General features: G+C 37.9%; 1 non-coding gene across 1 annotated transcript; it reads right to left on the bottom strand.

The window, feature by feature from the left end:
* Positions 1-1,237: 1,237 nt before the first annotated feature.
* On the bottom strand, positions 1,238-1,319 carry TRNAL-AAG (transfer RNA leucine (anticodon AAG)). Its single transcript has one exon. It is a non-coding gene; the product is annotated as a tRNA-Leu (tRNA).
* Positions 1,320-18,032: the final 16,713 nt, after the last annotated feature.

Here is an 18,032-nt window from a genome sequence, read left to right as displayed (position 1 = left end):
AAGTTCCGACACCTTAAGTGTGCGAACCAGATTCTCGACTTTAGAAAAACCTTTTCTGTTTTCGCTTCGTACCTTCATAGAAGCATCGCTCCTTTTGCTCTTATATGTTTAAATACATCCGGAAAATGGCGTTTTAATTCTCTTCCATCAAAAAACTGGAAATCCTTTCCCAACTTTTCAGCGAGTGGCTTGCCAGATTCCAATTATTATATCGGCACTTCAGCAGTGCGCTTCGCCAATTATATCCGCCATGATATATTAAGGGGATTTCTCGGAGTCCCGATGCGGAAACGATAGGTTTAGGAAACTTTCTGGACCGGAAAATATATCTATTGGGATTGATGAGATTTATTATCTGAAATTAATTTAGAGACACTTATTGCTTTCGGGTTAAATACCTCCGCGTAGCCGCAACCGATCGTAATTGATTCGTTTTAGTGACTTCCTCGACTACTGACTGGTTACCTAAAGGGCCTCGGGTTGTACTTGAATTGCTGTAAAGCCTGTTTTAAATAACAAAGGTTCATTATTAGTTTCGTACGCATTTGGACGGATAAAGGCAGTTGGTTTAACGCAACAAGTAAAATGCCTGCGCTGCTTGCAGGCTAATTATATCGTTTGATTCAGTTATCATTTAGACAAGTCGCTCATTAGAAAGGGTCACAAACGTATAACACCACAACCAATATTCAATTCCCGTATAAAATTCTGAAGCTTAACGATTATGGCTTATCGTTAAACCGACTAATTAGGATCGTTGGCCCACCAAGCTAGCTGTGCTTTACTTTGACGATCCAAATTACCATGCATAATTAAATAGGGACATTATATCGGCCTGTCTGTTAATATTTATTCAAATTTTATTATAGATTTTTCAGGGAAATAAAATAGATATAAAGAGGAATTTTAAGTAGGTTTTTTCGAGAATTTGTAAGTGAGAGGCACGATTAATAATAACGTGCCAACGTCGGGGGCCCGGTCCTTAGTGAAGTTCGACTCAACAGTTGCCAATTTCCGCAAAATAATTATTTCGGTGACAGTGTTGCGCATTAATATTCCTGACATACAACGGAGGAGTTGTGTTGTTTTAGTGGGAGTTTGGACCGCATTTCGTTACTAGGGCGAAGTTTATTTAATTCCGAAAAAAGACAAATTTGAATGTTAATTCGCGAAACTCTCTACGGAATTGTTTGTCAAAGATAATTAAAAAAATTCAAGTTCGTGAGAAAAAAGATTTTGGCAGCGGTGGGATTCGAACCCACGCCTCCGGAGAGACTGGTGCCTTAAACCAGCGCCTTAGACCGCTCGGCCACGCTACCTGATCTTTACATTTGAGCTAGAAACTAGATACTTTACCAGAATATTTGGAATCTGATATTTATACGGAGTGTCTTTATTTAAGTGCGTACATTATTACTCTAAGGTTATGTCTCTCAAACGGTAAGAGATACTATATCGGTTAAATGGAAAAAAATTGTAATTTTTAGATGCTTCTAATATGCCGTAATCGACATTGTCACGTTGGTTTGTTTTTCGAAGTTTTGTGAAGGGAGAAATGGTAGAAATTTTCCACCGAAAATATTTTATAAATTTAATTAAATATTTTTTCAATAAATGAATTTTTTGCGAGTCTCTTCCAATCTCTGGTGAGTATCGAAAAAGCGAAACTTTCTGGTCGTTTAATCAACTTTGTATTTATTTTATATCGATGTAGCTACTAAAAGATGTATGCGTAAAATTGATAGCTGGGCTATGTCTAAAGTTTTCATTTCATTAATATCTAACATGGTCTAACATTTTGTCAATATATGTATAAACGAATATATCCACAAATAATATAAATTAATAAACGTATATGGATTTTAAATTGTAATTTCCTATTTTGTGATTGTTATGATTGAATTGTAATGTTCTATTTATTTGTGCGGCTCTGATAAAACACAGTTTCAAAATAATTAGGACAAATATGGGATTTAAATAATTAAATTTACTAATTATTGCTTTAATGAAGGCAAAAATATGCATCTACCAACCTGGTAGAAGCATATTTACCTTTATCGGTACAAGCACGTAGTTTTAATTGAAAAGTTTGCTCAAAATTTGTTTAATTGTGCTCCACATAGTCATAAATTTGTAAAATATTCCTCAGTATCTAATACTTCCTTAATGTTTGATGCATTTCCAATACTTTCTATATTACGTTCCTTACTTTTTTTTGTGAGATATCTGAGGAAATAGATATCTACTGAATTGTCGGTGAAATAAACTCAAGACATTGGAATTGTTGGAAAATTCCTGGGAACTCAAAGACGAAACGAAGGCTTACAGACAGGGTGCAAGGCCCTAAATGTCTTCTTTAATTACCAAAAATGGCAATTTAAGGAAATTGGAATGAGAGTCGTGGTGAGCATTCACAGAAATATCGTTCAGATAAATCCAAAATTCCTCAAGTAAATCCTCTGATTTCAATTTCCTCTTTAAGGAAATGTTAACCAGAGACATTCTAGACGTCTGTTAAAATATTGGCAAAATAAATCCACAATACATAATAGAAGAAAATGATGCTATTCAAGAATGCATTTTTTAAGTCTCTGCAGACTTCGCGTTTTTCTCTCCTTTAGAAGAAAAGCGAGATCTTATATGTTTTTTTGCCCACTTTTCTGGCGCAATTCCGTTCTTAAACCTTTTGATATGTAATGTTTTTTCAAATGAATTAAAGGGAATTTCAGCAGATTCTAGAGAAAGATGTAATTCTGTGTCTAATTTGGACAAAGCAAACCAATCTTGCATGCCATACTTTACTTGAAAGTGTGTTATGGCAACATGCACATGAAACTATTTGTCTTCTTTGACAGGAAACTCGCATTTTCCGGTCAGGGTATGATGAACAACAGTCTGTAAGAAAAATAGACGGCTTATATCTATTGTTGTCAAAGACATCCTTTTAAATTTATGCATTAAATTGTTCCCGTTTCGGTGCTTGCATCCCCGCAGGTACGCCAATTCTTCCCTCGGCCGGAAAATGAGAATCGAGGAAATAAAATTTTTAGTGTCTTCGACAAGCACTCGACATATTGCCTGATCATAGAAAAACAATAAATTTTCCCAATTTTATTATTTTGATTTACGACCTTTGCCCTCCGCTTTTACTGCCACCCCGGCTAAAGCACATATTCGCCCTTAAGGCTTTGAATCTTTCAAAGCGCATTTTATTTTTCAACCTCGTAATTTTTTACACCCTTATAATAATCGTCGATTCCATTAATGTATTAATACCCAGAGAGAAGTTTAAAATGAGTGCAAAGTTAGAGGTTTCCGTGCCCTTTTAAGGTGGCTAAAATCTTTCAGGGTTTTAAAAATATTGCCGAACTTCAGGGTTAAAGTTTGAGATCCTTTCGGGTCTCAAGTACTTTTGCGAACATTATTTCTCGATCCCGATAAAAGGGCGATACACAACCACGGATTTCGCGAACTTTAGTGTCAGGTGGAATATTCAAGAGTTTGTGTTATTGAGACAACTCTGATTTGTCCGCGATACGATTTACAATCGACTGAGATGTAATAAACCCTACAGGAAATCCGGAAAGATAGAGATAAGTATAGAGTCGGTGTTTGCTCTTTCGTGAACATTGTCACTCGTTATTTCTGGATGTTGAAAAATTGTTTTTAGTTGAGTTGGTCGCTTTCCAAACCACTGACCAGTGAATTATTTGTTATACCGAGAAAATTTTCTGGAAATACCGCTCCTTCAAATCCTTTAGATGTCTTTTGTATAAGCGAATACTGAAGGCATTTAAGCATATGTTAGATACACTCTCAACATATATGTTTTGATCATCTCTTTCTAACTCATTTGTAGGGCAACTTCAAGAAAAACAAATAAGGATTTCCTAAAAACATTTTTTCATTTCCTTTGTTCTTCGCAAGTGGCCCTTGAAGGAAAATAAAGCAGATCGGTTTTAATCTTCTTGTTGTCGTTCAAAGTTTGTTTTTTCCTTTGTTTATCCCAATATTATGGCAGGGGCAAGTTTTTAATTCGGTTTTCGAAAATAAGCTTCATCATTATAAAAACACCCTTTGAGAGTAAAAATGTGAGAAACTCAAAAGATTACACCCATAGATCCATAGGCTGGAAACGATTTCGCATTTAATGGGCATTGATTTACTAAACTCAGGAAATGTTAAGAACTTCAAGTGCCTTCCTGTTCCTGCAGCTATAAACATGCGATCCTGTCGTAAACATTTGACCCAAGCACCCCCTTCGATGTTAACCCTGCATTCCTAGAAATAACTGCGAAAATAAGTTCCCTAAAGGGTTGGCACACGAAGGAATTTGGTTCATTTTGAACTTTTTAATAAATGTATTTTATTGAATTCCATAATACTGGAGCGCCAAAAGTTCACCTGGCGCCAAATAAGACCTCAATTATTGGCTTAATTTAAAAGTTTCCATCGTGAAAACGAGGCGAGCTAAATGGAAAAATGGAAATTCAATTAAATGCAAATATCTGGGCAACTTTGCCGCGAGAAATTCCTAAGTTATTAGGAATGGGTTTCATGGCCCTTTCACCATTTTGTCAGGTTTATTTACGAGGGAGTTTACATGATTCGGTTTGCACACGCGAATCTAAACAAAGCTTTCGTGTAGCTGGGCAATGATACGCTCGAGTGCCCCGTCATGGGTGTATACCCAGTTATAATGGGCTCATTATGCATTTATTTATTTAAATGCGAATGATCTGATGCAATTTATCGATGTCTTCGGCTGCCTGTCCAGCATTCGCTGCTTCGATTCATAAATATGCACGTTAATCTAGACGTGTTGGTGGATAATTCATATGTAGAAGGGCAGGTCTTGAGGTAGTTTCGAAAAAAAATAACAAGCCTTTAAGGTCGTGAGATAATAATTGCTGTTACGAGAAAGTGGTTGTGGTTACTGGACGTTTTATTTGAACACAGTGATTATCGGACATTTTTCATAAAATTCACAAAATACTTGTGTCGTTTCGCATAAGGCCGTCCATTCATTCATTTTTTAATGTCGGCCTGCCTGTGTTTTAAATCATAACACACCTGCGGGGACGCTTTCTGGACATTTATGAGTGGCGTCACAAATGCCTTCTTTCGGGGGGATGGTTGCGGGTTGCCTCATTGAGATTCAGAGTGTTTAACGAGATTTTTCTGGAGTTCCGTGCTTCCCGTATCGGCATTTCCTATAACCCGTGCGTTTAACAATAAACGCATTTTGAAAATCAAGGAAAATAGGTATCTGATGAGAGCAAGACAGCAGCCATCACAGATGTATCAGTTCCGCATGAATGTAAATAATCTGATCTATGAGACTTGAAGAGGAGTTCAAATATATTTTGGCGCGAAGAATGAATAACCCGAGTGTCATATTCCTAAGGATTAATTAATTAAATCAGAAAGTCAAATTTGGATTTACAAGCGAAGGCAAAACTGAGCAATCTGAAGCCCTTTGCATAAAATAGTTACAAAACGAAGAATATAGCTCCACAGCGTCAGCAGCAGAACTAAACTCAGCTAAGAACATTATTAGGCAAATTAGACTCTGTAATGCATACACAAGCCGGCTAAAATACACATGCATACATTGAAGTAATAAATAAGGCCCGTGAGGCCCCTGAAGATAGCGGATCCACCTCGAACTTCTCCTGCCACTTACAGGCAAAGTTTTCGTAGTTGAAGTGAGTCGTTAGTGCGACTCTAAAGTTCATATGGGAAACATTACGTGTTTCATGTTAAGGTATCAAGAGAGGAAAAAAAGAATCATCATCAGGCGTTAATTTGCAAAAGGCAGAAAAGGGCGGGATTCGCGGAAGCATAACATGAAAGTGGAGAAAATTAATGAGACATAAATTATACAAAAAGTTCGGCGAACAAATGCAAGGAGGAAATTAAGAGTAATAGCTACGAGGGCGAGATTTTTATTCCACGCAGGAGGAGCATGCAAAAAGAGCGATTTAAATTCGGGCTAAATAAAAGTTGGAGCTTAAATTCGAGCAGGAGAGAAGTTTCCCTTAAGTTTGTGCAAAGTTTATTATTATTTGTAATTTTGTTGTGACGCACTCGGGTGTTTTGAAATCGCTTTCTGGGCAATTACCCGGAAACAAAAAAAACTTCACATAACCTCATTACATCGACTCGAGAAAACCTTAAATTTCCAATTTATTTTTTTTTCACACAAAGTCAAGCAAATAAATCCCCTCGGCAACAGTTTTTAAATTACATTATTACATCGCCCCCCCAAAAAGGAAACTACGCGTTTGTCTAGAAAGGAAAAGAGGAAAAATTTATCTCAAAGTTGGAATTTAAGTTTGCGCCTGCCGCTCAACTTTTTCAATTACGTCATATATTAAGATAAAATGTAACACGTAGAAGTTTTAATGTAGTTGCCGTAATTCTCGAATTTTCATTAAACTTTCTGTATAATAAATTAGCCGTCCCCCCAAGCCGCTGGGCGACTCCCCTAATTTGTCGGTTCTATTAATGCGCTCAGGGGTGCACGTGACCAATTAAAATAAAAACCACCCTTAAATTGACATAGGTTTGTATGGGGCGCAGGAGGCCAATAATTCGCAGGATGGCAGGTTTTTTATTTGTCACAAAAACTTCGATTAGTGCATTTCCTGCGGGACCGCCGCAGGTTTTGTATGGGATTCGTTAATTTGCTTTTTCAGGATTACTTCGGTGATTGCGATATATTTTTATTTGTCCCTTGCATATAACTTTTTATGTTATTTAAATGAAGCGCGCAATTGATCCGTTAGAACCGCCCCGAATGGGTGCGTAGATAGCGCATTCGAAAAAACCCCTCGAATCCTCGTTTTATGGGGCCTTCTGCATCCTGCAGGGGCGACCAGTAAACCTGCTAATAACACGACAGTAGATACTTCCCAATTTCCAGATAATTCACTTACGGGATTTTTCAGGTCTGCGGTCTCTGGAAAATAGCTCATATGCGCCCATTTGTTCCAATAGTTGGGGCTTTCTGCCAAAAAGAGTAGCTTGGATAGTTTGGACGTTAGTAGAACGCAGAATCTTCATATTTGAAGTTCCACAACTAGGTTCCCGAGCTACGACCAATCTCTTCTTATACCACACAACACGCAAGACTTGGTTCCAGTAGTATTGATGATGTTGCAATCTCGAAGATATTCACATCTACATCTGCTAAATATTTTCGCCTCCCATTTAACTCTAGAAGTCTCAAGTCATTCACTTGTTCCAAGTGGAGTCGCATAATTCTGGAATAGAGCATAGAACGAATTGCTATTGCGATTTTGCTTGTGGTGTTAAGGCGTAATCGGTGTGTGTTCATGACGAAAGCCTATTGATATAGGGTTCTCCCTTTGCGTCACAGGTGTAAAGTTCAGACAGTTCGCAATCTATAGAAACATCATTTGTGAATATATGGAACGGAATATTTCCGCTAAAATTGCTAAAAAAGTCTTGTTAGACGAGAACCTGATTAATCCTTACACTTTCTCAGACTACCTTCATTAATCCAGCCACCAGCAAAATAGGAAACCTGAGTGAATTCCCGGAATACTTGTCTGTTATCCTCGATTTATGTCTACACCTTTGGATTACTGTGGTATGCGTATAATCTGACTATTTATCCCTTAAGGTTTCTTTTTTGTAATAGCTATTGATTAGAAGTCTCATCACTGTCACAATGAGCGTATTTATCTCTCAAAAGCAGAGGAGAATCCACTGTAACCATTTTTTGGTTTAATCGAATAATACGGATGCTATTGAAGCTGGATATATCAATTGGGGTCCTGGAATCGTGGGAATGCGGCTTGAGGCCTCTTTATTTTAAGACACTTACTTAGTTGCACTTTTCCAGTAACCTAAATACGTATCAACAGAGACTGCGTATCTCAGAAAGTAAAAGAGATACTAAAAAACAACCCGCGCGTCATGCAGGCTTATAAAATTTGTTCTGAGCTTGAGCTGTTTTTGCAGGAATTTCTCCACGGGTTTCCAAGATATCGACGCTCGACGATTAAAAAGTAACAAAAAGCGGGCATGTATTCCTTGAGTTTTTAATCATGGATTTTCAAAAGCTTTAAACATTTTAAGGCGTCCTAAAGAACACCAAATTTCGTTATTTTTGGGGTTCCCCGAGGGTTTTTTGAAGCCCACCACCCACGGCAGTCAATTTTTCCGTGTTGTTTTATAGAGCCATTCGGCTCTAAACGCTGGACAATAATGGTGTTTCCTGCAGAGCAGCTATCTTCATCCACATAGAGCGGCATAACTTCTAGGGATAGTTCCAATGTGCCGATCGAGACATTCAGAGCAAGATGTACGGTCTGTGGTCACACCTAACATCTCCCCTGTATAATCGGGATGCCATTGCACACGAGGAACGCAGTATTAATGAAAGAGTGACTTGTCGGATCGAAAAAATTTTATTCGAGATCGGATGCCACGTGATGATAACGACTGGCAGCTAATTGGCATACACTCACGCTCACTGACCATCACAGTGGTCATTCGGAAAATATCGCAACAAGTCACGGCCGTCGCATGGGACTTTAATCACATTTTTTCTAACACTTAAAAGAATACGATAATTTAATTCGGAGAACAAATCCCTGAAGACAGGAACATTAAACCCTTGTCGCGTAAAAACCAGAAGTAAAACGCCAAAATTCGGGCGTAAGGGCTTTTGAAATTACAAATTGTCTTTCATATAATAAAAGTTTAGGTGGGCAATAAAACCGGAACGGTTTCGGTTTTAATTTAAGCACGACCCAGGGGGAAATACGGAAAATACATCGCGATAAAATTCCGATGGGTTTGTAGTTTCAATTGTTAGTCAGTAAAACTGGATTTGATTCGGTTTTAAAATTGTAATAGCCAGTAAAAGTGCTAAAAAATCATTGTTGCAATTAACAGGACGAGAGGAAAACTTCTTCTGAACTGAAGGTACAAATAACACTCCGGAGAAAATGTAAAAATTAGTTGCAACTCAGCGTGTACAACTGTCTCTATTTCAGACCTTCTAAAACTTTTTAGTTCCAAAACATTAGGGAGTTGTTGTACCCAAACGGACGTACGAGTACATCTTAAATGGTAATTACTTGGCGCATATTTAGTGAGAGCCCTGTGTGTTTTTAGTGCCTCCGAGGCGAATAAATCAACTTGCGGCCGCCGTATATATCGGAAAAAGTTTTGTTTGTTAAGGGGGATTTATGTCGCGGGAACTGTATTATTTTCTTGGGAGTTTTTAACTGATATTTATGCCTGGAAACGGTTTTAATTCCACTCATCTGGTTTCGGCAGGTGGCTTTGGAAAAGGGTCGAGAACTTTCCAAATTGATCGATAAATTTTGAACATTTCTGCATTGGAACGCACTTTAGTGGGCGGTGGTAGAGCATTAAGGAAAAGGCGAGCCTCAGATCCCAAGCAAAACGTTCTAAAACTCTAACCACACGTCCAACAATCCCAGGTGCCTCTTTTTCCTCCTCTTTATCATATTTTTCTTTTTTTACTGCGAAAACTAGCAATCTAGGCTAACCTAGCGATCTAGTTAATCTAGAAAAAAACCATACAGTTTGATAAAAAAAAATTGTAAATAAATTTGCAAAATAAGCCCAGACATGTTCAGCCAGACTAGCTTACAAAAACCCTAAACTAGCGATACGTACATCGAGTTTTAAAAAAAGTGGCTTACCCGATTTTTTTGTCAAATTCCAAGCTTTATAACTTTTATACCAGTTATTCGAATTCAATAATTTTTTCGACGCTTTATAGCCCGTTGGGTCTGAATGTAAATGGAAAAAAACGGATTTTGTTTCTTTCTTCATGGAAGTAAAAACACAAATTGAGATTCATGTTTTTTATCATTTTTTTAATCACTTTGTGCATGAATACAGCCCTCGCGTTAAAAATCTTTAAACGTTGTTGGAAAGTGCCCTTTTCAGCAAACGTTTTGTTTTTCAATTAATTGTTTTACCTTTAAAACTGTCGAAATTACAGAGTTTTTACTGAAACCTTGCATTTAGCAAAGAATCCAATTCCAATCAATTTTTTGTGAATACAAAGGGCACTAGTTTAATTAACATGGTTACTGAAACATTGTATTGTTAACAAGGCAAAATCACCAAATTAAATAAAATCAGTAGCGGTTATTGCTACCTCTAGCAACTCTTAGAAATTCTGATCTTCTTGACATACTGGAAATTAAATTTAATCTCAGTCGGGTATGATGTTCCACTCTTCAATTAATGCATCACGCATTTCTTCAATAGTTCCTGGAGGCCTATCGCGGAAACACACCCTGCGCCCTATTTCATCTCATAGACATTTAACTGAGTTCGTATCTGGACTTTGCGCAGGCCATTGCAATGCGTTGATACCATCAGTTTCTATGAAGTTTCGAACGATTTCTGCTACATGTGGACTGGCATTATCATGAATTAGGATAAAATTAGCTAACTCAGCATACGGTTGCGTATACTGCTGTAAGATGTTGTCAATGTAAATTTACGCTGTCATTGATTGCCTAGGAGGGAAAACATGAAGCAGTGTACGTCCGTTCATCGAAATACCACTCCAGACCATGATTGAGCCTCCATCAAAATTTTGGCGTTCTATGAACAACTCTTGGTTGAATCTTTCGCCCAATCTTCGCCACACCCGCTTTCGGTCATCTACCAAATTGAAACAAAACCTTGATTCATCCGTGAATAAGACATGGAACCATTCTTGAATATTGCATTGCACGTAGGTTGCAACAAAGTTCCTTCGCGCTGTGCGGTGTTCTGGTGATAATTTAGGATTTCTGCATACCTTCCTGCTTTAACAATAAGATTTATTTCCTGCAGTCGTCTACAAACAGTTTGTTTGCTAATTGTGATACCTCGAATTTGTCGGAGAGTTTGTTGTGTCTTCACTGCAGTACGAAATCGATTAGGCAAAACCGATCAGAAAGCGATCATTTCTACGGTTTTTTTTTGGGGGGGGGGGGGGGGGGAGGCAGAACCCTCCGACCCCTCCAAACTGCACTTCCAGTTCCTTCCTTTTCTGTTTGGATCGCAAAATTACTCTTTGTGACAATGACACCAGCACAATGTGTGTCAAACGTCAAATACGGATGCAATTGTTTTTTCCCAGCCTATATGAACTCAGTACTGTATTAGTAAGAGTGGATTCTTTGCTAAATGCAGAGTAAAATGCTATAAAAATCCAGTAAAAATGCTCGACAGTTTTAAAGCTAAAACGACGAATTGAAAAACAAAATGTTTGCTAAAAAGGGCGTTTTCCAACAACATTTAAAGATTTTTAACGCAAATGCTGCAGTTCATGCACAGGTGATTAAAAAAATGATACAGAACATGAATCAAAATTTTTCTATTAAGTTTCATGAAGAAAGAAGCAAAATTCGTTTCTTCCGTTTACATTCAGAGCCAATGGGCTATAAAGCGTTAAAAAAATTATTGAATTCGAATAACTGGTATAAAAGCTATAAAGCTTCGAATTTGAAAAAAAAAAAAAGGTGAGCAACTTTTTTGGAGCTCAGTGTATATCATCTCTTATTTAATTTGTGGGTTGGGTGCCATTTTACTGGCGTTTCCTTTTTGTCGATTAGCCAGCCAGGATTAAGCTCACCTAATGCCGGGTAATTCTAAAACCGGGGGTTAGTAGGGGCCCTTATATGGTCATCAAATCATTAAGCAAGGCGTAATTGACCCGAGAAAAATCCAATTTATTGCCCGCTCTAATAACCGGCAAGCTGTTAAAACAATTACGTAGTTCCTTAATAACAAAGCCTCTCTAGTGTCGGCCAATTTTTCATCACCATTATCACCTTAATCTAAAGATTATCTACTTTAAACGCGGCAGATTAATTATCTATCTCGGCTATTCACTGCTTTCAGTTCTGGTATTAATAAATTAATTTTTTTTTCCATGCTTGTAACGAGCTCTGCAGGCAAATGAAAAGTGTCCTAATTAGGCAAGGTTAAGCAAAATAGACAAGACAAACATGAAACCCAAGACTTTTCTCTTTAATCTTGGGGACGAGATTAAATCTGGAAAGTTTGAAACTAGAAAAGGGCAGCATTTTGCGAGAGAAAATAGCTGTTCGAGATTAAATGAGATGCCATTGAGAATTGAAAGGACACTTTATCATATTACGCCTTAAAAATTGATGTTAATTAAGAATATAGGAAGAACCAGCCTTGGACGTGAATACGCATATTGGAATCCAAAATGGAAATAAAGTTAATGAAGAGAGTTGTAATTAATGGCTGATTATTGCTGTGCCTGCAGGAAATGCTCGATATGTGCGTTAAAGTAAAAAGAGGTTAATTAGAGGATATTAATGATTTGGACTGTTTATTTGGACATGAAAAGCAAATTTGAATTTTTAAAGCACCTACTGTGAGAATCAGCGTTAGAGATCCAGCACTTTTGAAGAACTTCCTCCTGGTAATTGCCTAGTTTTCTCAGAAGTCACAGAAACCTCGAAACCGAACTTTTGTTCTAAATTCCTGACGGACCGGAATCAAATTCGAAATTAACGTGCGGCATTTTTCAAGGCGAACTCATGGAGAAAGAGGTGTATGAGAATACAAGAGACTCGATGGATTTTTCCTTGCACGTGATATCGACGAAGCAGGTGACCTGAACCCAAACGATTATCTTCCTCACTGCTTAGCCTTGAGAGAGATGAAGAAATCTGGTCATGTCTTCATAAATAAGCTTGGAAGTTTTAATAACCTCAAGAAACTCAGTAGACATCGAGTGGACCACTTAAGTGTAATTTCTTTCGTTCGGGTGATATTTACCTGATCGACGATTGGGGGGACCAGGACGGATGGAACGCGATCCCTGACAAAAACCTCCGAACTCATTCTCTTGCTCCATAAATTTACGCTACAAATTTGCACACTCTGTATAATATCTCATCTCTTTTGTTCTCCCCGGACAAAGCAAATATTTATCGGATAGGGCATTTAATTGGACGAAATACTGCACATAACCGTAAAATTGCCGACTAATGACGATAATCCTCCGGTACTCCCATTGACGATTTCCTCCCCATCATTCTTTCGGCTTCTTTTGCTTATTAGGGCATTCTTCATTTGTATTAGTGGCAACTCAATCGCTCCCAGTTATTCGCTTATTTTCATATCTTCGACTAATTAGAGTTATAAACTACTTCGGGCTAATGGCAGATGTGTTAAGAATTTATTGTGGAGTACGAGGGACCACAAGAAAGTGACTTTACAATTTAAAGTTATTCGGTCACTACCATTTCCTCTCTCTATCTCCGGCCGAAAAACGCTAAAAGCTTACCAGATTTCTATGCTAATACAATTTCTGAAAGCATTTTAATAGCTAACCTGTGTTGCGAGAAGTACGCTTTACCTTTTCCGGGACGTGGAGAGTTCCCCAGGGTAATATCAAGGCCTGGAGATGAACGACTCTAGTTTTCCAGAGATGTACGTGCATTAGTTGGGCCTCTGTGTACTCTCTATTCGTCGCAATAAGCGAAATGGTTTGCGTGAGAGTTTGATGGAAGGCATCACAATGTTATAGTTCCACGATAATTCCTGGCTTGGACCAGCATATATTACATACAATGCATTTACTCGCACATAACCGTAAAATTGAATTACTCCCAATCCCTTATCTATGTGTGCTATGTATCCCTGTCTTCCTTTCGGGATGCAGACCCTCTCGTTCCGGAAAGATTAAGTGCCCGGGATATCTGTATAATTGAAACTGGACTTCTTGGCCCTTATCTGGGGGTCATCTGGCTTATCTTGATATGAGAAAATTGGGGATCAGACTTAGGCACATGGGACAACGCCGGGACTTATCAACAAGTGGGATGGGATTTGTTGAACGTGGAAGTTCTTCCATGAATTATTATTTACTGCTGAATATTTTTAATTCTAAACAACAATTATAATTAGAATTTGCATGTTTACCTATGCAGCCAATCTTTCGGAATAAATTCGATTTATTTTGAAATTTTAGCGAAAAATAATCGGATTCTTTGATGGATTCATTCAAACACAAAACAAATCATTAGGATAGGTAGTGAATAATTTCGTCAATATGCTCGAAAATTATGTAAATTCGGTTTGAAATATTTAAATTGGGAGCCAAACGATTTAATTATCACAAATTAATTGCTAAATTATTCAATTATTGACTGATGGAATGAAATTTCAGAAGCTGCAACATACTCGGTTTTTCTCTACGCCAGGGAGATTCGGTTTTTATTAACTATTATTTAATTACCGCCAGCTATTAGAATATTTCGAAAATTTTGAAATTCCTACGCTCAGATACATAATTTATGAAATTTACTATATTTGTTTTTTTTTTCAGCTTTTTTGAAATTTCTGGCCATTAAAAAATGACAAAATATCTCGGGAAATATTTGAATTTCTCAACTTGCTTTACATCTATTGCGTGGAGTCCTCAAATGCAACTTAACTACGCCATTGTTTCGTAGTTAAATAACACATTTAGATTACTACTAGGTCAGAGCATCACTGGTATGCAGAAACGATTTGGAAGAAACATGTGTTCTTGATTTTGTCAGTTCTTATAAGCACATTTTCTGGATCCTACAACTACTGCTGGACGATACTACCTAAATTTGCCTGCTTAAACACAATCCTTGGGGGAGTCTTTTACCAAAAAATCATTGGTGCTGATGGTCTATTTAGGAAACAAAAAAATCCACAATTTTCCTTTCTTGTTAGTTCTTGAAGACATATTGGACCCCTTAAATGCAACTCCACTACGTTACTGTTTCTTCAATTGTCCACTTGAAAAATGTACTTTTTATCCGTGATAAATAGGAGATTATTCGGTCAGAAATTGAGGGGTGTAGAGGGTCTATTTCTCTACATAGCAACTTCCCCAATATTCCTTCTGGTGAGTTTTTATGCATTAATTTCATGGAGTCCTCAAATGCAGCTCAGCTATGCCACTGCCGCATATCCTATCCTCCAGAGCTTCTATTTTGGGATCCTTGTTCAACATAAGGACAGGAATATTAGTCGATTAGACCGAAAGCGAGCACCTCCAACGTTTCTAAACTTTCCTGAAAATTTCCAAAGTGAAGGGAGGTACCTACTTTCTCGCAACTTTTCCGTGAACCCATGGAGCAATTACCTTAAAAGAAATGCTTGAAAATGGGAACATTTTCCGGAACAACGCCTGAAAACTTTTCTGAACGGTACAAAAATTCCTCTATGGCCTAAACACTTTTCCCAGTCCGACATTGCAAATTTTCCTCTGCCTCGAAAGTCCTAAAGGAAATTAAGCACCATATCGTCGTCAGAGACATGCAAAACCTGCGCCCCCCTAGAGGCTGCGACCTCAAAGATAAAACTTGCAAATCTCGTCTCCTTCAGGCCTTTAAATTGTCGTTGGATGTTCACCTGGAGCTTATTCCAGACGCATTAGTCGTAGCCAGGAATTTCGGTCCTGGGCTGCATTGCAAGGCGAAATGTCAATAAGGAAATGCGGTTTACTTAATGGGGCTTTCAGGCGCCCCCTTTTGCAAATTTCAATGACACAGTTTAATTAGTAGCAGGGCTGCGTCATTTATCAGACCGGGAAAATGCCGCGATCTTCCCATATTAACATTATTTATTCGGAAACAAGTGTGTCAGCTGAGATATGGCTTTTAATGCAATCAGGCGTATTTCTAGATCGAGACCGTCATTAACATGCCTAGGAGTTTTATAAGTAACACATAAGGCGGATTGCTGGCAAAGGTTCTCACGTTTGTTTGTAGCGCAAGCTGTTACTTAGCAGGATACTGTGATAATCTGATAAGTGCAGAAGCCGGCAGGTTGCACCAAATCTGTCATATGTAGTTTTCTATCCATTAATCCTCAATATTAGTATTTAACCTGAAATCTCCTTGGTTGGCTTTAGAACGTGATACCTGAAATCTTGATTAATACGCAGACTAAAAACCAATTGAAAGCTTGAATTAATGATACTCTTAGCTCAGGTGCCTGCAGCTAGTGGCATGGAACTTCGTTTTCTCATAGTTCTGGCCTCACATCCATATCATGACAGACCAACGTTTCTATTATCAGCTCGTTTTGGAGTTATTGAGCAATTCCTCATAATATTTTTACGACCCCACAAATTTGCCAAACATTGGAGACATGAAATATTTACGAATGTTAAAAATATTACCAATTTTACGACGATATCAGCTCATCTGCGTATCCGAAGCTCGTATTATGAGGCGTGCAGGAAAAATGGCAATATATTCTCTAAAAGCTAATACGACTTTGAAATATCGAGGGCCATGGAGTTGGTTTTTTATACAAGCAGTAAAAAGACTAACAATGGCACATAAAATCCCGGGTCCTACTCGAATAATAAAATCGGAATTCTTTGATAAATCGGCGACCCAACAATGGCACTAGAAATATAGGGTTTCCTCAAAAAATAGGGAGAAGAATAAGTGTGACTTTTACGCGCGTTAACGGGCAGCGGCCGTTAAACTTTAATAAGTCTAAAGTTTCTCATTAAAATTAAAATATTGAGTAAGGTCGAACACGAGTTCCACAAGGTTTGCAAGCGAAAAACCAGCGGCGCTTTTTAAAGGAGGTAATAAATCCCGACAGTTTTGCTTCTTGTTTCTTTCTCAGTTTTTCTCTACGTGCACCCCTAGAAGTCTCAATTTCTTTTCGAGCCGAAAATGACCAAAATTGAAAATTACGTCAAGCCTTGGAATTTTGATAAATTTTTTGCTCGAAAATCGAAAAATCGGTGGCGCCTCTTGGGAGAGTAATAAATCTCTTTGGATTTCTTTCTTCATTTTAAGACATTAAAGACCCCAAATCCACCATTGTAGAATTCCTCTGGTAGGAGAGTGACAATACGAAAAATTCGCCTTTATATTCTCACCATATCTGTATGCTAGAACCATTAATACTCCATTTCCTTTATAGAATTCGCCAAAAGAGAGAAAGTGGAGAATAGGCAAGGGTTCGAACACCGATATCTGGAGGAGTCCTGGAGCAATAACCCCAAAAAATAACTCATGTTAAGTGTCTCAATGAGCTCTCTAAGCCAACAGAAGACGGATGGCAATATATTTTTTAGAGCTTCTCGGATTCGACAGCATTTTGACACGCCTGGAAATAATTATTTTTAATAAGCATTTTCCCGAGTTTGACGGTGCTCAAACTGCATTTGCACAGATCCAGAGCAACAAGTGGGGTTCAACATAAGATATTCATTTTTAGTCGATAAACCTAGGGAACAGCTCAAAATTAAAGGTGCTCCGCACTTCGCTCGCAAAGATCCCAATTGAGATGTCTAGGTCTAATAAGCAATCCTTATTATTCAATGAAACTGAAGAATAGCCCCTCAAGAAATTCTTTCCCCATTACCTCTCTTAAGCTCACAGTTTAAGCGTCGGTATCTCCTCCGATATCTCGGAACTCCGTCTTAATAGAGCCAGACGCTTCCAAAAAGCTTGGTTGAAGCTTCCAAAAAAAAAAAAAACGTTTAAGAGGATCTCCTCCAAAAATCCTTTTTTCCTTCGAATTACTGTGTTGACACATTTGAAAATGTTATTTATGTTCTGGCAGTCGAAATTTTCATTCCTTTACTTTTTAATTTTTGTCACTCTCAGAGGGATTACGCATTACAAACCACTTCTCCCCTGTATCCTCACGGTAGGCAATATTCCGACCCCATATACTCAGGATAGGCGCATTTATTAACCCCAAAAAACTGCTTAAGAGTACTTTCTATTTTCGCACACTCGTAAACGCGGCTATAAACCAAGGGTTCGCAGTGTCAATTTTTTCTTACGCTTTACGCTTTCTTTTAACATAAATGCATGACGGAAAGGAATGGCCTTTTTATATCATAATCGAATTTAGATAGGAAAAACAAAATCCTAGTGTTTTATCTAAATGGGTACAACTTTATCAAAGGAAGACCCAAAATCTACTCGTAAATTATCGCTGGCATAAAAATACCGAGGGCC

The sequence above is a fragment of the Euwallacea similis genome, chromosome 17, assembly GCF_039881205.1.
Source record: "Euwallacea similis isolate ESF13 chromosome 17, ESF131.1, whole genome shotgun sequence".
Classification (NCBI taxonomy): Eukaryota; Metazoa; Arthropoda; class Insecta; order Coleoptera; family Curculionidae; genus Euwallacea; species Euwallacea similis.
Note: the sequence above shows the minus strand (reverse complement) of the source record. Positions and strands in the feature narration are given on the sequence as shown.